The sequence below is a fragment of the Rhinoderma darwinii genome, chromosome 3, assembly GCF_050947455.1.
Source record: "Rhinoderma darwinii isolate aRhiDar2 chromosome 3, aRhiDar2.hap1, whole genome shotgun sequence".
NCBI classification, from domain to species: domain Eukaryota; kingdom Metazoa; phylum Chordata; class Amphibia; order Anura; family Rhinodermatidae; genus Rhinoderma; species Rhinoderma darwinii.
In genome coordinates, this window is record NC_134689.1 from 222,957,018 (window position 1) to 222,968,529 (window position 11,512).

Sequence of the window (11,512 nt, forward strand, 5' to 3'; positions counted from 1 at the left end):
CACACATTGAAAACCACATTTCATAAGTGACATTTAAAACCATGGCCATGTTATTAAATTGTGACACTATTTAATGTGCACAGAATTTTATAAACTCCACTTTTATGGCAGCTTTGTTGTGTTTTTTCATTCGCTTGCCATATTGTTTAACGATGTAGACCATGAATCAGTCAGAAAATTTTAAACCATTTCTTTTCTGACAAACAAAAATGGCAATAAAAATTCTCTACATTTTATCTGCATTGAATAATCATAGGCTCTGTGCAGACAGTAAAATTCCACGGTGGAGACGATGAATAGCTTCTTCATTATGACTTTTATGAAGTGTTTTATTAATACAATTTACTGTGCTGATATACTACTAACATTCCACATGGTTCTCTAATGGGCTGCTTATACTAAGAACTGATTGTTATTTTCTCCTTTTTTCGTTTTAGATGTATATGAAGGTTTCCTACAAGTGCTGCTGAGAAGCAGTTAGTAAAGAAAGCTTAAAAGTAAAGTCACTGTATGCTACATAAAGTTAAATGCCATTTGAAATAGGTCAGGACAATTTTTTTCACATCTACTTGGGAACATGTTTTTCTATTTAAACTAAAGAACTCAACAGAGAGCAGTCTACTGAACATGGGTGAGTGGTAAAATGTAATGATTGTTTCTTTTGACTCAGGTTATAAACTGTCAATAAAGCATCAAAGCCAAATGCTGCCAAATGAGCCAGGACAGTGAAATATCAAGTACAATGTAGATATATTAACTTAAAAAAACAGCACAGTACTGTATTTTAACTAAATTTACAGTAAAATTATATCAAAGTTCATACAAGAGCGTAACTGATTTTTATAGGACCCCATAGCAAAGGCGGGAATGGGCACCCACATATTAAACAATACATTGAATTGTAGTAATTCAAATAGCAACATAACCAGTGGTGTAGCTATAGGGGTTGCAGTGGTCACAGTTGCGACTGGGCCCCTAAGCCTGGGGGGCCCACAGGGCCCCCTGTTGCCACACAGCGCGCTAGAGATCTCATTTTCTATGTGCCGTGACGCCGGCTCTTCCTGGTTATGAGCAGGGCTCCTTAGACGTCACGGTCACATGGTGCACTCGGTGCACCATGTGACCGTGACGTCACGTGAGGGGCATTCCAGCCAGTGTGGAAGAGCCAGTACGGAAGATCCTTGTGAGCTGCAGTGGGTAATGTATATGTGCTGTATTGTGCGGTCAGTGTTTGCATTGAAGACAGGAGAGGGGGCATCCAAATTACAGACCCCCATCTCCACCGCCAAACATAGACATCAGAATACATTACAAACTATGGGTCGCGACCACCTAGGGGATCGTGTGAAGACCTTTGGGGGGGGTGGCGAGCCACTCACCGAGGTCCCAGTTCCAACTGTATCTGCGTCCTTAAGATGTAGATACAGTTCAATTCAATGCTGGAGCAAGGAGCATACGGCTCCTTGCTCCAGCATTCACTGTGCCATGAGCGGCTCGGCGCAGGCAAGCGTGATGTAGTGCCGTCGTGGGAACGGGGATAGGTAAGTTATTATGTTATTATTATTCTATAAGGCACATATGGGGGCATTGTACTGGGTATGGGAGGGCAGCATGATATGGTGGCTGCTGAGGGAGCATTATACTTAATGGGGGAATTACACTGTATGGCAGGAATTATACTGTACGGGAGCAGTTATGGGAGGCATTATACTCTATGGGAGGCCTTATATTGTATGAGGGGAATTAAACTGTACGGGAGCAGCTATGGGAGGCATTATACTGTATGGGAGCATTATATTTATGGGGGGAATTATACTGTATAGGAGGAGCTATGGGAAGCATTATACTGTATGGGGGCATTATATTGTATGGGGGGCATTATATTGTATGAGGAGCATTATACTGTATGGGGCAGCGATGAGTGGCAACATACTGTGGGGGCAGCTATGAGTGGCAATATACTGTGGGGGCAGCTATGGGGGTCATTATACTGTGCAGGGACAGCTATGGGGGACATTATACTGCATGGGGCAGCTATGGGGGGCATTATACTGTGGGGGCAGCTATAGGGGGCATTATACTGTGTGGGGAAGTCTATGGGGGGCATTATACTGTATAGTGGCATTATACTGTGTGGGGGCAGCTATGGATGGCAATATACTATGATGGCAGCTATTATGGAGCATTATACTGTGGCGATCAGCTATGAGGGGCATTATAAAGGTGGGGACTGCTATGGGTGGCAATATACTATGAGGCAGCTATGGCGCATTATACTGTGGGGACATTATACTGTGGAGGCAGCTATGGGAGCCATTATAGTGTGGGGGCAGCTATGGTAGCATTATACTGTGGCCATAGCTATGGGTGGCAATATAATATGGAGAAGCTATGGGGGGCATTATACTGTGGGGGGCATTATACTGTGAAGGCAGCTATGGGGGGCATTATACTATGGGGGCATCCATGGGGGCTGTCGGGCAAGGCTGTTGGGGATGAGCTCACGCAGGGGTCTGGTGGTGTTGGGGAGGGGGGCCCAAGCTGAATTCTTGCACCAGGGCCCATGAGCCTTTAGCTACGCCCCTAAACATAAGTACTTTTACTTAAGCAGCAACCCAAAAATACTATTACATATTATACAGTATGTTCTGCAGAAGAAGATCTCATATAGTAGAGCTAGACAATAAAACGTCAACACAAGGGGGCACATTTACTATTGTGTCTGGGTCTAAGTAGAAAATGGCGCAATTTGGTCCAATTTTGATGTTTGCATCTCACTAGGCTTTTAGGGAGTCCCAAACAAAAGGTGTGGCTTACAGGGAAGGGGTGTGGCTTAAATGCGCCAAAAATTGGCACACAATAAGCCAAATCAAAGGTGGTATAAAGGAATATAAAAGTGTCTAACAGGTCATGCAAGATGTGCCAAAATTATCATACAGCATGCACATTGTGATGAACCCTTTCATGACCAAGGGTCATTGATGCCCCTGTGTTCAGGTCAAATTTTCCATTTCTGATGTGCACTTCTTTAAAACGATAATATCTTTGCAACCGCTTTAAATATTCTAACTATTTTTACTTTGGTTTTTTTACAAGAAGTATGAGGGTTTAATTTTCTAGATTAGTTTAATTAATTCCATGTTTTAGAGCAGACAAATCACAAAAAATGTAAAAAAAAAAACATTTTGTATTTTTTTTACATATACACTACCGTTCAAAAGTTTGGGGTCACCCAGACAATTTTGTGTTTTCCATGAAAACTCACACTTATATTTATCAAATGAGTTGCAAAATGACTAGAAAATATAGTCAAGACATTGACAAGGTTAGAAATAATGATTTTTATTTGAAATAATAATTTTCTCCTTCAAACTTTGCTTTCGTCAAAGAATGCTCCATTTGCAGCAATTACAGCATTGCAGACCTTTGGCATTCTAGCTGTTAATTTGCTGAGGTAATCGGGAGAAATTTCACCCCATGCTTCCAGAAGCCCCTCCCACAAGTTGGATTGGCTTGATGGGCACTTCTTGCGTACCATACGGTCAAGCTGCTCCCACAACAGCTCTATGGGGTTGAGATCTGGTGACTGCGCTGGCCATTCCATTACAGATAGAATACCAGCTGCCTGCTTCTTCCCTAAATAGTTCTTGCATAATTTGGAGGTGTGCTTTGGGTCATTGTCCTGTTGTAGGATGAAATTGGCTCCAATCAAGCGCAGTACACAGGGTATGGCATGGCGTTGCAAAATGGAATGATAGCCTTCCTTATTCAAAATCCCTTTTACCTTGTACAAATCTCCCACTTTACCAGCACCAAAGCAACCCCAGACCATCACATTACCTCCACCATGCTTGACAGATGGCGTCAGGCACTCTTCCAGCATCTTTTCAGTTGTTCTGCGTTTCACAAATGTTCTTCTGTGTGATCCAAACACCTCAAACTTCGATTCGTCTGTCCATAACACTTTTTTCCAATCTTCCTCTGTCCAATGTCTGTGTGCTTTTGACCATATTAATCTTTTCCTTTTATTAGCCAGTCTCAGATATGGCTTTTTCTTTGCCACTCTGCACTGAAGGCCAGCATACCGGAGTCGCCTCTTCACTGTAGACATTGACACTGGCGTTTTGCGGGTACTATTTAATGAAGCTGCCAGTTGAGGACCTGTGAGGCGTCTATTTCTCAAACTAGACGTAGAGGAGAACCCAGGTAGTTGGCGGGCGCAATATACAATTTACAAAGGAGGGGGTTGCCTGCAGACAACCAAGCCCAATTTTCCAAATACCGATTAATAGTAGAACAAACTTTATTAAGCTACGTATAGCAAGACAGACCACATAGAGTTGTATTAAAATTATCACTACCTAGGACCGGACATGAAGGTAGATTACCTGTATGAAAACAGGCATGTATAGTGATAGAATAGGAGCACAGATTCCTATCATTAGCAAGTTAAATTGTTAAATTGACTAATAGATGAACAGTAGGTCCGGTCAGCGGTATGTATTAAAATCTTGACAGCCCCCCCGACATGTTTCGCTACAGAGTAGCATCCTCAGGGGTACGCGGGGCTAATGGCGGCGCGGCAAAGGAAATCCTGATATGGACATGTCACATGACGTATCACGGGGTGTGTCAGACAGGCAACCAATGACATTGAGGGAAACACGCCGGCCGCTCGGAGGGAGCGACCGACGAATAGGAAATCAGATAAGAAACACCAATAGGGAATAGAATACGGTGCATGCGCATAGCAGCAAAGAAGGACTTAGTGCAACTTTCATCTCTCAACCGTAGGTGTCTAGGTAAGATTACCGGTGCATGCGCTGATGAACACTTTACGACTTAGTGCCTGCACATAGGCTTTATCAAACCAAAGTCTGCACAGTTAGTAAGTTAGAAAAACGAAACTTATCATCAACGGTCTCGCAGAGACAAGCGCAGGCGCATTACTGAGGTATACAGACTTAGAAAATGAAAGGAGCCGATTCCTATATAATGGTATGGTAAGTATTTAGAATAGTAAAATTAACATATATACAATGGCACTAGTCGAGAACCCTGACACTGTTCGAAAGAACCCCAGAAGAGAATATACAGTCCATCTGACGATTTATCAGAGCCAGGAAAATGAATACATAGTGTCAGTGACAACAAGCCGCCACAACCATATGGTCAATGTCATGAATCAATTATGGACAAAGTATTAGGACCATTACATTTAAGTGTATATGGTCATTTATTGTTTGAAAAATCGCAAACATACATATGAGTCATTTGGTATATGACAGGTAAGCAACTAAATAGTGGCTTTTTTAATATCTCCAAGCAAATAAACATAAAGATGAAAATAAAATATTGACGTAAGATCAAAGAAACGCACTGAAGGTAAATCCCTCGTTCAGACCTGAGGGGGACATGGTGTTCAGGCGGTGAATCCACCGTGCCTCTTCTTGCAAGAGTCTACGGTCAAGATTGCCCGCTCTAGGGCCCATTTTGATCTGGGTAATACCCCAAAATTTAAGCAGCTTAGGGTTACCCTCATGGAATTCATGGGTATGTCTTGAGAGAGTTGTGTCTTCATTACGATTAATGGTGCTAAGATGTTTGGATACACGTCTTCTCAACTCCTGGATAGTTTTCCCCACATACAGCTTAGGGCAGTTTTAATACAACTCTATGTGGTCTGTCTTGCTATACGTAGCTTAATAAAGTTTGTTCTACTATTAATCGGTAGTTGGGAAATTGGGCTTGGTTGTCTGCAGGCAACCCCCTCCTTTGTAAATATTTCTCAAACTAGAGACTCTAATGTACTTGTCTTGTTGCTCAGTTGTGCAGTGGGGCCTCCCACTTCTCTTTCTACTCTGGTTAGAGCCTGTGTGTGCTGTCCTCTGAAGGGAGTAGTACACACCGTTGTAGGAAATCTTCAGTTTCTTGGCAATTTCTCGCATGGAATAGCCTTAATTTCTAAGAACAAGAATAGACTGTCGAGTTTCACATGAAAGCTCTCTTTTTCTAGCCATTTTGAGAGTATAATAGAAAAACCCACAAATGTAATGCTCCAGATTCTCAACTAGCTCAAAGGAAGGTCAGTTTTATAGCTCCTCTAAACAGCAAAAGCTGTTTACAGCGGTGCTAAAATAATTGCACAAGGGTTTTCAAGTGTTTTCTAATCATCCATTAGCCTTCTAACAAAGACGGTCAGGGAGAATTCTGGTGCAAATTGCGTAGAAAAGTGGAGTACGTGGCGTGTTTCAATTTTGTTAAGTGATTTTATGCCTCCATTGATAGGTTTGAAAAGTGTCTAGAAAAAGGGACATGGATAAGAGAAGTCATCATAAAATGTGGCAAATGTTATGACATGTGACATTTATTTATTTTTGACAGAAAATACTTATGTAAAGCATGCCAGCCATAAGGAAGAGAAAATGTTAACATTTATAGCACGTTGTGCCAAATTTATCATGCTACATGTGCCATTTTAATTTTTTAAAAAGCTTCTTGTCCCAGTTATTTTCTCCTCCCAGCCCAGTAAATAAATGATGTTATCACCAATTCCATAACTTTCTTCATTATTTATTATTTTCATATCTGGAAGGACTTTAGAAACTCAAGGTTAAAAGTATGATGTATAATTATATACAGTACTATGTGTAAATTAAATGTACAACATTATAATATTATTAAAACAATAAAAAAAAAACTTATTGTATTTTGAAAAAATAATTAAAATCAGATGGTTCACAGCACCAGAAAGTTTAGATATGCAATAAATGTTATTTATTAATGTCAGCAGATTCAAATTGAGCTTTGCACCCATTATTGTCAATTTCAGATTAGTATTTTGGATCCACATCTGCTTTCATAAGTAGCCTAAGGGTGTACGATGCAGTGTTTGTGTTGCTTCGCCTCCAACACAGCTTTAAAATTAATAAATAATGACACTAGTTATTAATAAGTAATTCCCTGGTGCTCACCCGGATACAGTCAGAATCGGAATCAGAATCATCAATTAAAAAACTATGAAAGGCAATTTAGCATTTATTTTCCACAGGATTCAATTCGATAACTATGTTTTAAGGGGAACTTTCCTTAATTATCTGAGAGAATACAGTAAAATTGAAATAGTATATCATAATAGGAAAGGTTAAAGAAGAATGACCAATAGCGTAATAGAACAGGGCCTTCACATGTAAAAAGTCAAAGCAGCTTTAAATGTCTTACTTCTTTATTGAGCTATCAGTTCTTAAATTTATAGGCTCAAAGACCCATATTTATCGAAAGTACCATCATTGAAGCCAATGACTTAGTTAAAACTAGACTACTTTATTGGAATAAGTTGTGACAAATTTCTGACTGCATTTCTTTGATAAAACTGTCACATACATGACTGCCATTAACTTTCACACTGGCTAAAATGATAGCACTTTCTATGCAAGGTCCTGTGTGAAGTAGAGATGCAACTTTTTGGGTGACATTTGAAAAATGTATCTAAATCCTGGCCTAGCAGTAAGCCACAGCCAATTTTCACTCCACTTTCACAAACTGAAGTGCGTGGTACAAATGGCTCTAAGTTCTAGTGCAAATAGTTAATAAATAACTGTAACGCAGCAGATTAGACATTATTATGAAGTAAAATACAACAAAAAGCACACCATTTTTTTTAGAACTGTGGGCAAAAATATCTAGTTGCGTTACTTCTAAATTGTCATGTCACTCGCCTCTGTTATCATGGGTGACTTCAATATACCCATCAATACAAAAAACCCTGCTGCCTCCAAATTACTTTCTCTTACCTTCTCTTTTGACCTCACATAATGGTCTATTGCTCCCACTCACTAAGATGATCATACATGCCGGGTAAACTGCTGAAGCATGTTTCCGGAATTGCTAAACAACAGTGGAAGAAAATGAAGACCAAAGATGTTATATGCACGCAAGCCCTACTCAATTTCAGAAATGCCTTGTCATCCGCCAAGCAGTCCTACTTCTCCTATCTCACTTTATAGCTGCCCTAGTATGATTTTTTTCGTTAATAAAAAGGTTTATATTTTTTATAATTTAGTAATTCTATTAATTGTGTTTTCAAAATAGCTTTTCTCCTACAGTGTTTGTGTGCAAATTTGTTTGCATAATATATATATACTAAGAAATGGAGATGTTAAAAAAAACTACATGTGACATGAATCGACTATGATGCTTTATATTTTGAACAACTGTAGCTAAAACACTTTGAAAGAATCGACCAAGATTTGGTCAGTAAGCTATTCTGGGAAGCATAGTAAATATGGCTATATTCCCCAACACCGCATTCACATAAAGGGGAATATATCCCCTCTAGCAAACTATACTGGGGTTGTTCTCTAATACTTTTCTAAGAAAAAAAAAAGTGCAAAGGACATTAAGGATATCAGTTACACTTATATAATTGAAAGACCATGCCCCTCTTTTATCTGACACAAAGGAAAAAGTTATTTGTGTTAGTACAAGCGGTGGCGCACTGTTGCAGATATGGCCTTCATGCTGAATGCAGTTTTTTCAATAAAGTAAGATAACTGGAGTAATTACAGTGATACATGACCCCCTTTCAATATTAAATGCACCAATGACCACACTGGAGTTAAATATTATATCATAGCTATAAAATCCATAAAATATAATTATCTGAGTATACACTTTTAAATTCCCATTTACATTTCATATAATTATTTTACACATAATATAGTTTCTTAGAGAATTTACTGATTCATACTGATTACAACATTGTAATTTTCTGTCATTGCTACAGTGTATACAAGCTATTCCTGTATCTGGTTATACTATGATTACAAGCACTGTCAGAAGATCTCCATTTTTCCATTCCATTGTACAGTTGACGATATATCCGAATGTCATTACTGAAAACAGTTTTTATAGTTTTAGATAAAATAAACGTTTCTTACATTCTTAAAACAGGAAAGGACACATTCTCTTAAAGAACAGGGACATGAACTTATAAGTTTTAAGAAGAAAGACACAGATTCCAGCTGTTTAGAAATGTACAAGCCATCTTTATTAACATATCAAAAGCACAGATAGAAACAAAAAAAGATCTAAAAACAAACTGACAATACATCAGTATAAGTGGGCATGGTAAATGGTATTTTCTAAGAATCGAGTATCCCTCAAGGCAAATTATATCAAAAAGACAGTTTATGCACAATGAAAATAAAATGTCAATGTATATATATTTTTCAAATGTGATTAAATATCAGAAGATTGAAATATTAAATTGTATAACACACACAAAAATGAAAAGAAAATTCTTGAAAATTAGTTTCATATATTACTATGTTATCTATAAGGAACTTTCAAAAATAATGTAATATAACAGTATAACCATTAGTTTGATGCTTTAATGTTTCATCTCAATATTTACTCCAGATGTCCAGTCTTTCAGAATCTAAATAAATATATATATATATATATATATATATATATATATATATATATATATATATATATATATATATATATATATATATAGTTCATATTAAATTCATGGTGTTTCTCAACTTATCTTTTGACATGACATTGAAGCCTGTATATTGGTTTCATCTACTAGAGTCTGTGAGCTATAACCCTCACTGATCACTAAATTCTAGGCCCAAAGCATTCTACCAAGTGGCATGCCCCTGTTATAACTGAAAGATTTCTATATTTCTGAGTTATTTAAATGGTACTTCCATTGAAATGAAGAGGACTGTAACGTGTATGAAGTAATGCCATCAATTTGTCCCTAGTTTCTGTCTTTGACTTCATTTTCTGGTTCTTGACTCATCCATTACCTGGCTATGATCCCACTTCTTCCACTTAAATTACAACTTGCTGATTCCAATTAAAGCATTCTTATTCACAGTATAACTTCAACTTCACTCCTTACTATATAAACTACACTCCTTACTATAAAGTTCGTCCTGCTAGTACTAAGCCTGGCAGCTGCATCAGAGTCTATTCTGTCTAAGGATACCAAGAACAATATTGATTTCAAAATGTATTTGGGAATTCTGAACTTTCAACTTAGGCAAAGGCATATACACATAGTTAATAGAATATTAATAATTAATTCCGTAGGTCCAATATAAAACATAAAGCTTGCCCGTTTATCTGTTTTTTTTTTGTTTTTTTTTAAACAAACCTGTTCCCATACCTGGATGTACATGATAGCGAAGGGATAGATATTGCAACTGGAATTACAGTACATTTACGTCCAGTCCCACAGGCACGCTCTAGGTCTATTGAAAAAAGCGATTTTAGAAAGTTGCAGAACTTTTCATAATAAAATTAATTGTACAATGGCTTAGTTTTATTCATAAAAGGCTGGGCAACCTCATTAACCCCTTCCCTCTTTGGCCACTTTTTACCTTCCTGACAGAGCCTCATTTTTCAAATCTGACATATTTCAATTTATGTGGTAATAAATTAGTAAATGCTTTTACCTATCCATGCGATTCTGAGACTGTTTTCTCTTGATACATTGGACTTTATGTTACTGGCAAAATTTGCTCGATACATTCAGTGTTTAATTGTGAAAAACACCAAAATTTAGCAAAAAGTTTCAATAATTAGCATTTTTCTTAATTTAAATGTATTTGCTTGTAAGAAAGGCAGCTATACCACACAAAATAGTTGCTAATTAACATCCCTCATATGCCTACTTTAGTTTGGCATAGTTTTTTTGAAGATCCTTTTATTTTTCTAGGACGTTACAAGGCTTAGAACTTAGCAGCAATTTCTCACATTTTCAAGAAAATTTCAAAAGGCTATTTTTACAGGATCCTGTTCAGTTGTGAAGTGGCTTTGAGGGCATTATATATTATAAACCCTAATAAGTCACCTCATTTTAAAAACTTCACCCCTCAAAGTATTCAAAACAGCATTTAGAAAGTTTCTTAACCCTTTAAATGTTTCACAGGAATTAAAGCAAAGTAGAGGTAAAATTTACAAATTTCATTTTTTTTGTAGAAATTCATTTTGAATCAATTTTTTTTGTAACACAGAAAGTTTTACCAGAGAAATGCAACTTAATACTTATTGCCCAGGTTCTGCAGATTTAAGAAATATCCCACATGTGGCATAAATGTTGTAATAGACTGAAGCACCGGCCTTAGAAGCAAAGGAGCACCTAGCAGATTTCGGGGCCTTCTTTTTATTTGAATATATTTTAGGCACTGTGTCAGGTTTGAAAGGCTCTTGCGGTGCCAAAATAGTGGAAACCACCTAAAAGTGATCCCATTTGGGAAACTACACACCTCTAGGGGTATAGTGAGCATTTTGACCCCACAGGTTCATTGCAGAAATTATTGGAAGTAGGCCGTAAAAATTAAAATCTACATTTTTTCAAAGAAAATGTAGGTTTAGCTAATTTGTTTTAATTTCCACAAGGACTAAAAGAGAAAAATCACCGCAAAATTTGTAAAGCAATTTCTCCTGAGTAAAACAATACCCTACATGTGGTCATAACCTGCTGTTAGGA